The sequence below is a fragment of the Carya illinoinensis genome, chromosome 8, assembly GCF_018687715.1.
Source record: "Carya illinoinensis cultivar Pawnee chromosome 8, C.illinoinensisPawnee_v1, whole genome shotgun sequence".
NCBI lineage: Eukaryota > Viridiplantae > Streptophyta > Magnoliopsida > Fagales > Juglandaceae > Carya > Carya illinoinensis.
This window is the reverse complement of record NC_056759.1, coordinates 8,403,397-8,416,613: the sequence shown is the minus strand read 5'-3', so window position 1 is coordinate 8,416,613 and position 13,217 is coordinate 8,403,397. Positions and strand designations below refer to the sequence as shown.

At 36.0% G+C, this 13,217-nt stretch overlaps 1 long non-coding RNA gene across 4 annotated transcripts; it reads right to left on the bottom strand.

Moving 5' to 3' along the window:
- Nucleotides 1–1,146: 1,146 nt before the first annotated feature.
- LOC122318157 lies at nt 1,147–5,372 on the bottom strand. 4 transcript variants are annotated; one of them, XR_006244730.1, is made up of 8 exons: nt 5,224–5,372; nt 3,935–4,199; nt 3,549–3,773; nt 3,250–3,447; nt 3,079–3,171; nt 2,866–2,961; nt 2,011–2,107; nt 1,147–1,566 (listed from the first exon to the last, which is right to left on the bottom strand). It is a non-coding gene; the product is annotated as an uncharacterized LOC122318157 (long non-coding RNA). The 4 variants fall into 4 exon arrangements; XR_006244728.1 differs by having other exon boundaries at nt 3,549–4,199; XR_006244731.1 differs by having other exon boundaries at nt 1,147–1,548; nt 3,549–4,199.
- Nucleotides 5,373–13,217: the final 7,845 nt, after the last annotated feature.

Below are 13,217 nucleotides of genomic sequence, written 5' to 3'. Positions count from 1 at the left end.
TTTAGTCGCAAGTAATATTTCATTCGCAGCAAATAAACAACATTCTTGGTTGTAAATACTAAATATATTCGCAGGTAAAAAAACATATGGGTTGTAAATACCAAATTACCCATGACATTCTCAACTGTATTTTACCGTCACGAATAATTTTACATTCATCTAATATTTGTCACAAATGTCAATAAATTGGCTGCAAACGAGAACTATGGTCGCAAACGTCAATTTATTTTTTGCGACCCATATTTATTGTATTGCTACTACATTTATCTGCCGTGAAATGTTTTACATTCATATCATTATTATCACAAATGTCTGAGTTTATCGCAGCAAATAGCTATTTTCTTGGTTGCAAATAGGAGGTAAATTCGCAGCAAATTGTGTTATAGTGGTTACAATTTGTAATAGATTTTTACGTCCATAATGATTTTATTGCAACTGGTCTTATCCACCGTGAATTGTTTTGCATTCATCTGATTCTAGTCACAAATGACAATATATTCGTTGCAAATGTATTTTTTCCAGGTTGCAAATAATAAAGAAATTCGCAGCAAACTGGTATGCAAAGGTCGCAAAAAATAACTATTTTTACCGCCGTAAATGTTTTTGCATTCATATAATTATTTTGATCATCACAATTGTCAGTAGTTTCACAGAATAAGAGTAGTGGTTGCTTGCCAATGGTTTTTAACATGCGGCAAAAGTTAATTTTAAGGTCACGACAGAATTAATCGAGGGTCACATAATGTGATCTAATTGCTGACCCCAAGTTTTTGCAAAAAAAAAAAAAAAAAAAAAACCCCATCCAAACTCCAATATGTTGATGCTCTAGATCAGTAACATGTTTTCTAGAATTTTACCTAAACTAATATTAAAATGTCACCTCAAATTGAAGAATGATCATCAATTAATATCAATTTGCATAAGACACAGTCAAATATTTATTGCACTTAAATATACCTAAATAATAGTATGCAATATAAATTTCTAAAAGACATAGGTGATGAGCCATGGCCTAAATATAAATAAGCCTTATCTGGTTCTCAAATCCAATCATACATAAACTTGCAAATGGTAGAAATAGATAAATGCTATTTAAAGCTGCAACTTCAAACATCAATTAACATGTTTTCCAACCTATTCATGGTCTCAAACAGAAATATGCATCTTCCAACTATGTAAATATTGTATCATTTATATTCCAACCAGTTCATATGCACTGAAAGCTGTAATAGTTTTAGTGTACCATAGATTTGATCCACCTAATTCCACTACTAGTAATTTACCAATCACTCTATTACATATACTAGCAGCTAGGAAACAACATATTTACCTAAATTAGCAACTTCTTACTGTGCAGTCACATATGAGGCAATAATTTTTGGACATTTAATACACGACAACTATAATTATCATATATATTCAGACAGTGTACCCTAACTTGACAACATTTGAGTCCTTTCAATCATGGAACCATCAGTATCTTTTGTGTCCAGAACCATAAGTGCTCCCATCTTCATACTAGTTTCACCAATCACCCATTAGCCCCATCTTGCCCAACAATTTTTCCTACATCCAAATTTAATATCAGCCCATTGGCTAAATATTTCAAGTAATATAAAATTCCCACAAACTACATCCATCATATTACATTGCTTTTTAACTAAACATCTACCTGAGGTGAATAGATTTTAATGTGGGGAACCTAAACCATCACTAGTTGAGTTTACCCTCCTCATACCACTTAGAAATAATTGGTTAACCGTGCTATTAAGTCCCCCCAAACTACTTCCTCAATCCATTCAGAACTAACCAATTATTTTCATAACTGTATGTAGTAACTAAAATTACTTCATAACTAACATTATTATAAAGATCAACTTACCCCATAGTTCATCTTATATTATAATGCAAGAAATTACCCTTTCAAATGAAACGGCCATTTAAATGCTACAAAATTAATGCAATTCGAACTCAGTACCAAACTAAATGCTAGTAGTTTTTGATAAATACCTGTTTGAAAGGGTTGTCGCCCCCACATGTATGGACAATGTCGCACGTATCAAACTCTTCACTACCATCATATTATCAACCCAAATCCCAACCCTGTCTATATAAACAAGAGGGAGTTCGTTACTACCCATAAAGTTCAAATTAAAAGCAGTACTTATAAAATCCCATCTTTGTTGCCAAAACAAAAATATATCCACCTCTCTCGGCAAACACCCATACATGATAATTCCTGAAAGCCACTCACAAAATATCTCAATCTTGTCAGCCAACTAACTATATGTACATTACCATATCCCGTTGCCTCTCAAAATAGTCCAAAAGTCCCAAAAAACCTGCCTCAAGACTATCTTACACAGCCCCCAGAGTCTCCCTCTGAAACTCCTCCTGTGACTGTTATTGTGATTGAGTGTATGTCATAAATTTATCAAATTCTGCTTGCTTTAGTAAAATCTCCTGAATATTTGCCTTTAATCCCTCAAACTGCACCTTCCAATACTGTGCATCCTCGCTCAATACACCTTCATTGTCACTAGTTTGGGCTATTCCATGTATAACAGGCATTACCTTCTCCCCCAAATCCCTCTCATATCCTGATCTCCTCCCTAGGACCTCCCTAAGCACTGCACTGCTGTCTCATTTCATTAAACTTTTCCACCATTTTTTTTCCTTCAACATGAAAATGCTTCAGTTTTAAATATTTTACTTTCTACGTGTAACAAGTAATGCCATATAACCATATTGTAGGTATAAATAATTTTCAACAGTTTTAGATATGAAGTTTTATAACACAAATGTACATGTTATCTTAATTACAACAGAAATATGAGGTTTTAAATAATTTTACTGGATACTCACATGCAGCTCTTCACTCATGCCTGTTACAAAATCGTTCTTCTTCTTGGACCATCGTGTCTCTTTAAAAAATTCGACCAAATTATTAACACCCTCACGCTGAAACATACAATTAAAATTTTGTGAGGAATGTCCAACCTAAAGTTCTCATTACCATATTGTAAGTATAACTTCTGATTACAATTCAAAGGACTCAGAATCACACATAATAATTACCTACTCTTCGAGTATTCGAACAAAGGATTTCCTGCCAGCAGTAGGGTTGGTGAGCTGTTTGCCTCTATTAGCCTTGTTTTGCAACAACAAGGCCTACTCCAGGAAGTATATTATTAGCAATGAGCCTTAGATTAATTTCAAAGCAACTTGCAGAGTTATTAATGTTTATACCTTGAACTCCTTGCTACCCCAGCGCATGCACAATTTCCTCCACACTACATGATCCACCAAATTAGTTCCTCTTGCTAGAGCAACTTTCATACTCCCATAGCCAAGGTATATCTTATGTAAGTCATAGTGGAAAGAATTAAACCGTCTAAGTAGTTTGTCAAGATGGTTTTCTTTTTCCCATTGAACAATAAAGTCAACCTAATCAATTACACAGAAGTTCAAATTAAGGAATGTGTGGTATGCAATACAAAATAAGATGATATTGATCCCGATATATTGTGATAAGTAGTATTGCTTACTCGAACACGACCACACAACCCCTCTTGTTCAGCTTCTGCCACTCCATTCCAACAGTTGTAACCCATGTTAGCATAATGCTTTATGATCCATGTCACCCATCCACTGAAAATGTTAGCATTTTGGCATGACACCTTAGTGTCTCTGTTCTTGATAAGCAATGGAATCGGGCCCATTTTCTGAAGCATGTCAAATTCTGTATTCTTGGCTCGTCCACGACCCCGTTTCTTACTCACAGATTGAATGTAACCAAATTATATCAGGATTAAAATTACTATAGTGGTGTAAAACCCAACTTTTGACTAAACTGCACAGCATGGTTGTAAGTATTTACTCTTGTAGTAAGTAAATTAAGACTGGAATTTATTACAAAATATACCAGAGTTACCTATACCATCCAATTGTTCTGGGAACTCAGTCTCAAATACGACATCGGGTGGTTGGGTTGAGTCGTCTGATGATGAGGAGTTAACCTTGTCTTGCAGGTTCGGTTCATCACTTATGGGTGGTGACTGAGAGTCTTGTATAATTGGCCTACGCATTGATATGCCCCGAAATCCTCCTCCGCATCCATGAACTCCTCTGCCGCATAAACTTTGCACCATATCGTTATCAGCTGCAGATTTACCCTTGTTCTGATACACCTGATTTTACTGCAATGGTAAAATCAGTAGCTGTTACAACATGCATATACATCGACCATTTCCTATTGTGTTTATGTTAACAAGTACCATACTCCATGAAAATGACATGTGAGGAAACTAGGGGACCCACAAAGAATCTGAATGACTTGCTTGCTTACCAACATATTTCCCCCCACATGTGAGGAAAGCTAAATTATATAGAACCTAGTTTATGAAATTAAAGGATGTTAAGAGAACCACCTTCTGGCATTTGCCGTTGACCTTTGGGTTTGAAAAAGCAAAAGCCTAACCCCACTTGCCATTGACCTTTAACTTGAGAACCCCAATCCTAGAAAGAGGGTAATTTGCCAATCTCTTCTCTTCATTGCGTAAGAGAAAATCCAGATGGCAAAAAATCTATGTACCAATGTCTAATATATTACTTTTATGGCATCTACCAGTAAGCTGTCTGATCATTAGAACATTATTTCACCTTGTTATATTTGTGGTCTAAATTAATGTGGACATTTTAATTTGACTGTTATTTAAACTTTTAAACAGCAAAAAGAATGTCGTGCTGGTTACCATATGAACCAAACAGCACACGGAGCAATTGTGAATGCTGAAATATACATGCAAGAACCAGTCGTAAGGCTTATTTTGCCTTACATGCATTTCTTCTTCTAATGCCCTATGAAATACTATGGTTGACCTAATTAAATTGCATGTCTGTGTAAACCTTGTCTAGTAAATCCCCTCATGGTATTGCTATTCTCTATGCAACCCATTGTTTACAACAAAGTTTATCGTTCACTAAAATCATTATCAACTACATGGGGATGAGGACTCGAGGTAAAATAAGGATTTAAGCTCCAACTTTCAAAAATCATCAAGGTTGAATAGAACTGTCGTTGACATAAGCATGGAGGAAACCCATGTATTTTTCAGCAATGCCTTACGAAAATGGGGGTGGGGAAGAGAAAATGGACACCATACCCAAGATACCACATTTCGGCCCTTCAGACATGAAAATATAAAATTTCAGGAGATTTACCTAGCACCCACAGTGACCCTTTAAGCCCAAGCTGCACCACACTTGAGGTAACCTTCTCTTCTTCAGCTCAAGAGGATGGTCCTACTTCCCCTGAAAATCTCCACAGCTTTCTAGAGACTTCCTCTATCCCTTGTACGCAAAGTACTTCTGAAATAAGAAATAAATGGTTAAGTGTAATTCTTCTTCAGCTTTTGCACCTGTAGTGATTAAGAATTTACCCTTACAAATTTTCAGAAACACCCCCCCCTAATGAGGGATCCCGCCTCATGAAATAATTTCTCGCCTCCTGTAATTGGTATAATATGAAAGGCTCAATAACACTTAGCATTTTTCAATTTTAAGAGCATTGTTAATAGATTATATATATAATTTTAAAAAATATAAGATGAATTTAGATTTTAATTCATCTATTTACATAAATCTCCACAATGAAATAACTATTATAATATTAATTAACAAGAAAATAAGATATAAAGAATTTGACTTTAGTTAGTCACATCAAATCTCCATATTAAATTATCTATTTATGTATTATATGGCATTTGAGTAATTAATAAATTACTTCAGTTTTAAATTTTTTTAATTATTAATTATTTAATTACAAGAATTCACAAAGAGTGAAAAAGTTTGAGCAAAACAACTCACTGTAAAATAAAAATAGAGTATAACATAAAAGGAAAATGTAATGCTACCAACCCATGTGCATTCTACTACCAAGTTCGGAACCACACATACTGTTGAAGGCACTAGAGAACTGGTCATTTTAATAGTTATCCTGTTTTTGGATATGGACAAACTTGCCCAAGTACTTGAACTAACAGCAACGTATTCTAATGTGTATTAATCTTAAAATGATTTCCAAAGCATTAATTTATAGCACCATACTAGCATGATTTATGGGTAACACGGAGAAACCGATCAAGTAATAATTTCCTATATAGCAAATTTTTAATTAATTATAGAAAATGCTTTCGCCCATTAATGTCTTATCGAGCATAAATTTTCACATGTTAATTAATTATAATAAATGAAATAGGATAGGAGTGTTATATCCCATTGCATTAATATTAATTTGTTATAATAAATTAATATGTATGCTGCATAACATTCTTCTCAAATGAATTTACTCCAGTCAAAATTCCTATAATGCGATGCACTGTTAATAACTTCTACCATCTACCATCTTCTAAGAAGGGTTCATATCCAAAAAAGAAAGATTCGATTATCTAACATCGAATAATTGCTCACCACCTGTTCCACACAATAAACAAGCAATATGTTTAAAGCATCCGTTCAAATTTCATGGCCCCACTTCGATGCAAACATCTTCAAAGGATTACACCACATATCCGGTTGAATAATTACAAAATACTAAACAATGAGTCATTGTACTAGTTATCACAAACCACTAGCCATATTTTGATATATATATATATATATTTAACTTTGAGGGCAATAAGGTAAGGGGCTATATGGCATGTGCTGAAGAAGGTTGCAATGTTGTACTAATTAAAACAACTTGCTCTCTAGTTGCTTCATGGTACTCCCCAGGAATACCGGCATGACTTTGTTCTCCAACTCCTCTTCGTTTACCCATCTACTGCCATCATCCTTGAAGTATCATCTTCATCACACCACCAACAAACTTGTGAATCTGTTTAAAGCATTACAGACCAAATACCAAATCAGGCACTCCATGCATAAATCTTGAAGCAATAGAGGCCAAAGAATATGGACACTGATACACACATACTTAACCATATTTTAATCAACTACCCATGCCTCCCTTCACCATAATTCATGTACGCCAATTACAATAAACACATTGGAAATAAACGTGTAATAACACTTCTAAGAGCATGCATTGCATTGTAAATAAAATATATCCCTTCCTTTTGTTGGATCCAACAATAATTCATGTATGCATGAAAGATCTCTATGTCATAGCTCCAAGAATTGTTTTCACCTCCAAACAACCCATCTTACCTATCCCATTTTACCATGTATAATTTCTGAGGTGCAGTATTACATGAAGGTCTTCTTTATATAAGCCATAAAAGTCCCCTATTAGTCTTTTTTCCTTACATTTTATTTAGCTCAACACCCCAATATTCATGGGCAGATACAGTTTCAACATCAATATATACTGGAGTAGATATTATAATAAATGGAATTAATTGCCAAAGACACCATATTTTATCTAAGACATTACTAAAGGTATAATATGATGGATTATGTACTTGGAAGCTATATGATTAAGAATATGGTTTGTGGAAGTGAGACCTTAGCTTGAATCCCATCCTCGATCAGTGTCATCACTCGGAGAGGAGTCAACATTAGACTCTGCATCGGTGTCATCAAGATCTTCCTCTTCATAGGATCCATTAGACATGTTATCACTAGAATTGAATTCTTCCTCATCTGAAATGTCGTCGATATTACCCTGTTTGTTGACATTGTGAGTACTTCTCCCAGCCAATGCAATAGTGGCTATCGTGGCCGACTGAACATCTGGCCTTACCCATTGGAGGTTGTCGACATTATGCTCGGTGTCCACATCTACTGCTTCTTCTGGAGTTTGTTCTTCTTGGAAGACATTGGACTCGCTAGGTTCATCTACATCATCATGGCGATCTAATTATGGAACGTCATAGACATTCCTATATGTGATCTTTTGCACAATGTGCCAAGAACCAGATAATCCCGTGTCTTTGAGGTAAAATACTTGTGAAGCTTGGCATGCCAATATGAATGGCTCATCCTTATATCAAGTTCTACTATGATTGACACTTGTGAAATGCTCACCAACCCTGATCCCTCGAATTGGATCACCAACATCAAACCAATTGCAACTAAATAACCACACACGCCGCCAACCCATGTACCTTACCTCCAGTATGTCATTCAGAACACCATAGAAATCAACCATACTTCATTGGTGCTTACTTGTAACTAGAACACTACTATTTTGTGTTCTACATCTCAATTCCCGGAGTTGTGCATGAAATCATATACTGATCATTATACACCCTAAATATGAACCCACCCAGAGGTCAGGCCCATAAGCTATTGCATAAAGATCGTCAGATACTATTTGGGGATCCCTACCACGTAGCGCTTGAATCTAAAATGATGACATGAAGACAAGAAAGGCAATGGACATGAATAAGTACGTATCTATTAATGGAAATAAAGTGGGGTAGATATTATTTAAGTCTTCCTAAACTTACACGTTTCCTGAACCACGATGGAAATTTAGCTTCATGCCTCCTTTCAATGTTATATAAGCTCTGCTCCTTCAAGATGTTGTAGTGCTCCCTACACGAAAGACATAAAGTATTTTAACAAGCATCACTACATAATAACTATCCAATAATGGTATAAAAAATTATTTTTTGTACATCAATTAGTTCAAGGCTCTTACTCGAAGAACTATTCAATCTCGGTGCAGTTGTTGAGGGCGTACCATCAGGCAGTTTTAAATAGTTTCTTATCCAACTGGATAGGTGTTACGATACCGAGTGGGCGGACTTTTTAATCAAAAATCCCAAAGGCTGATATCTCGGATGTTTGGAAACCAACATCAATGTTTCGATCCTCTCGAGTGAAGCTGGTTGGTACATCATACAGATATATTGATGCGAACGTCAAGCATTCAACATGAATATAAGCCTCAGCAATGGATCCTTCTAGGTGGGCTTTGTTTTTCACGTACTGCTTAAACTTGTCCAAATACCTCTCGAATGGATACATCCAACGGTATTGAACTAGTCCTGCTAGCAACAACTCCCTGGGTAAATAGACAGCCAAGTGGACCATTACGTCAAAAAATTTTGGGGGAAATATTGTTTCCAGCTTGCAAAAAATGATGACATTATTAGACTCAAGTTGTAAAATTGCTTCTTTTTTGCATGTTCGTGCACACAAAATCTTGAAAATGTGCTAAGTTCATTCAATGTCATACATATATCACAAGGTAAGTTCCCTGCAATTGCTGCTGGCAATAGCCTTTGCATGAATATGTGGGCATCATGAATTTTCATACCAGATATTTTACACTCGCGGACATTAACACATCTCGAAATGTTAGATGCAAAACCATCAAGGAATTTTACACCTTTCAACCATGCACAAAACTCTTTCCTCTCATCTCCATGCAACATGAACTAGGCATGAGGTATAATAACTCGATCACCAGATTCTTTCAAATGTAATTCTTTCCTTATACCGAGTTCAGCCTAGTCTCTGCGAGCCTTGATACCATCCTTTCTTTTACCTGGAATATTCATCAATGTACCCAAAATATTGTCAAATATGTTCTTCTCGATGTGCATAACATCGAGATTATGCCTAAGTTCAGAGCTGGCCAATAGGGTAGATCAAAGAAGAGACTCCTTTTTGTCAAGTTTTACTCCTCAGGGGTGCGCTTTCTCCACTTAGTACCCTAGCCAAAATCTAAATGACCAATGCTATTTAATTGGTGCATTATATCTTCCCCTGAATGCTGCATAGGTGGCATGCGTAGATCTTCTTTTCTATTGAAAATATTCTTCTTGGTTCTGAAGATGTGACTTGTTGGAAGGAAGCGGCAATGACCCATGTAACAATGCTTTCGCCCATGTGTCAGCCAGAAAGCATCTGTATGCATATTGCAACAAGGGCATGCCAACTTCCCTTTAGTGCTCCAACCAGAAATGTTACCATATGCAGGAAAATTATTGATAGTCCACAATAAAACCGCATGTAATCGAAATCGTTGGCCAACCATGGCATCATACGTATCAACCCCATTTTCCCACAAATCTAGTAGTTCATCAACTAAAGGGCGTAAGTAAACATCAATCTCATTCCACAGTGATTTCGGCCAAGGAATTAGTGTAGACAACATGAAGAATGGATCTTTCTTACATAGCCATGGAGGCAAATTATATGGAACTAGAATCACTGGCCATATGCTATATGGTTTGCTCATATTATTGAATGGGTTGAACCCATTAGTAGTAAGCCCGAGCCTTACATTTCGAGGATCTTGAGCAAACCAATGATGCTCGGCATCAAATGTGGTCCACACCTTAGAGTCAGCCGGATGGCGCAAAGTGCTTTCATCTTGTACCCTTTCTTCATGATGCCACCTCATGGATACAATTGTTTTCTTGGACATAAATAGTCTCTGCAGCCTTGGCTTTAGTAGAAAATACCTCACTACCTTTTGGGGCACTGGTCGTTTAGAAGCTGTGGCCGACAACCACCTAGAGGCTTTGCACTTAGGGCACTCTTGCAAGTTGCTATTTTCCTGCCAATAAAGTAGCAATCATTTAGGCAAGCATGAATTTTAATGTATCTAAATCCCAACCCTTGCTCCAATGCGCGTGTCTCATGAAAAGATTCTGGCAAAAGTGAATCAGGAAAAGCTATTTTAAATAGTTTTATCAAAGGACTTTACACTCCAACCGCCAATAGTTTTGATATGGAGCAACTTAACAATGAATGATAATTTTGAAAATGAGTTGCAACCATCATAAAGTGGACAGCGAGCATCTTCCAGCAACTTCTCAAATGTGGTTGGGTCAGGTTCAACCGTGTTGGGCTCCCCGAGGTGTGGAGCCATGTCATCTTCTTCCCCTACATTGTTTGCTGCATGAATGTCACCCAACATATCGTTGATGTCATCAATATAACTATTGTCACCACCATTAGGTATATCATCTTCATCCTCGGCCATGAAATTAAACGGTTCTTGCTCGCCATGAAAAATCTAATTAGTATAATTTAGAACAATACCCGTAATAAACAAATGCCTTTCTACCTCATTGATTGGTAAGAAGGAATTATTATGACATCTACGACATGGACAATTCACTGTTGTACTTCTTGGGCATGAGCTCGAGCCATTGTGAGGAATTGCCTAACCTTAATGCCATATTCCCTTGACCTAAACCTATCGGTGAGGTGCATCCAACTTTTGTCCATCTAAAAAATGAATATTTCAACACTTGGTTTTAGATGTTTATAGACATTAGATCTCACAAACATCAAATGATGCAATGAAAAAAAGAGATATATTTCATAAGAGGAATAGTTGGTGTTTTTGCTCATCTAGAAAGCACTCTAGTGGTGGTATAGAAAAATAGGAAGTGTATGGGTGTTTTATGAACTTCTATGTTTATAGGAGATCAAGTATATATAGAACTTCAGTACGGGAATGAAGTCTGAGAAGATATTTATGAAGGGTTCCTGATCCCTCGAAAAAGGCAATAGCCATTGGTCAAAAAATGAACATGTTTGAACAATCCTAACTCCTATGTCAGCTCCAATCACCCATGACAAAAATGTGTAAGTATCAAAGGACTTGTGTGGCAATGGGTGATGTCCATGTTTAGTTCTATTACAAAAACAAAAGAAGAAATACATTGATTTAATGGCAAATCATTGATTCTTTAAAATGATATAAAATATAGATGTTTGGAAAAGTCATGCAACAAATTAGTTCACAAAGATGTAAGCATACAGCATGATCCAACCCACACTCAATGCATTTATTCATGGTATGTAAATATATCAATGGATGAAGCATGCTAACAGCCATTTTGAGTTTGAAATTGTCAGAAATTTAACCAACAGTTCACAGTACGTATCTAGCATGGAACTAAATTGGTAATGTCTCCCAAGGGCATTACCAACTAACTACACACTTCTAGAAGTTGATCACGCAGTGTTTGTCAAAAACTTTTTAACATGTGACCATTCATGGTGGATTGAGGGTGTTTTATTTTTATTTTTTAATATTACTACCATCAGAACCTGTAATGTCAAACATCATGTGTTAAAACAAAGCAACTACCACTACAAGAAATTTTAAGTTAAAATAATAATTCGAATCTATTTAAAAGCAAAGTTAATTTTCAAAAATGCACTAAATTTTGCACCACTTACATTGGACCATTTCAAACTCATTAATGTAGTACTGAACATATTAGTTACCATGTTGATATTAACTAACGATCACCTTGACTACTGCAAGCATCTAAAATGAAAAAGTACCTCATGAACCATGTTGCTTGATGGTTTTAGATTTGGAATTGAAAGATATGACTTTTAGTGTGAGTAGAAATTTATTTATAAATTTTTTTTTTTTATTTGTTAAAGCAGCCATATTAAAGAATCATGGCCACTAATTGGTATCTATGCAGCAGATTAATTGGCTGCAGCACAAGCAGCTCTTCACTCATTAGCACACGTGTGGTGCTAATGATTCCAGCCATATTAAAGAATCATGGCCACTAATTCCATGACCTATAACCCCCTTCCCCCAAGAAAAAGAAAAAGAAATAAAGAAACAAACGACATCTATCAAAATCATTATCATGAGCATTGTAGATGGAGATGTGCAGTAATGGAGGTAAATAAGCACTTTTTTAGATAGATGTAAATGGTCATAGAAATTATGAGTGTTGTAGTTTACTAAAATGCTCAATAATTTCAGCTAAAGCTAATTAAACAGAGCAAAATCAAGAGAGAAATAAATCTACATCAACCATAGGAAGTGTACAAATAAATTGCGTAAAGGAATCTGAAAATATTGATCTAAGTAATGGAAATAACTAAACCCACAAGAAACTGCAAGAAACATGTCAAAAATCAGGAGCAATGGCAAGAGGTACAAAGAGGGGTGAAAATCACCGACTTAATGCAGCCCAGAAAACATCCCAACAGTATACAAAATGCATTTTCTATAGATTAGAGGCTGAAATTTATATATATACCTTAATATTGTTGCGGCAGCGGGATTATGGATCGCGAAATTCTTAGCTGGAGTTAAAGGTGAAACTCCCAATTTCCCAATGTTGTTTGATCTGTGCTGCAAATGGAGAGAGGCCGAGAGGGTCAAACCAGAACTGAGAGAGAGAGAGAGAGAGAGAGAGAGAGAGAGAGAGAGAGAGAGAGAGAGAGAGAGAGAGAGAGAGAGAGAGAGCAAGTGAGAAATACCTGCTAGG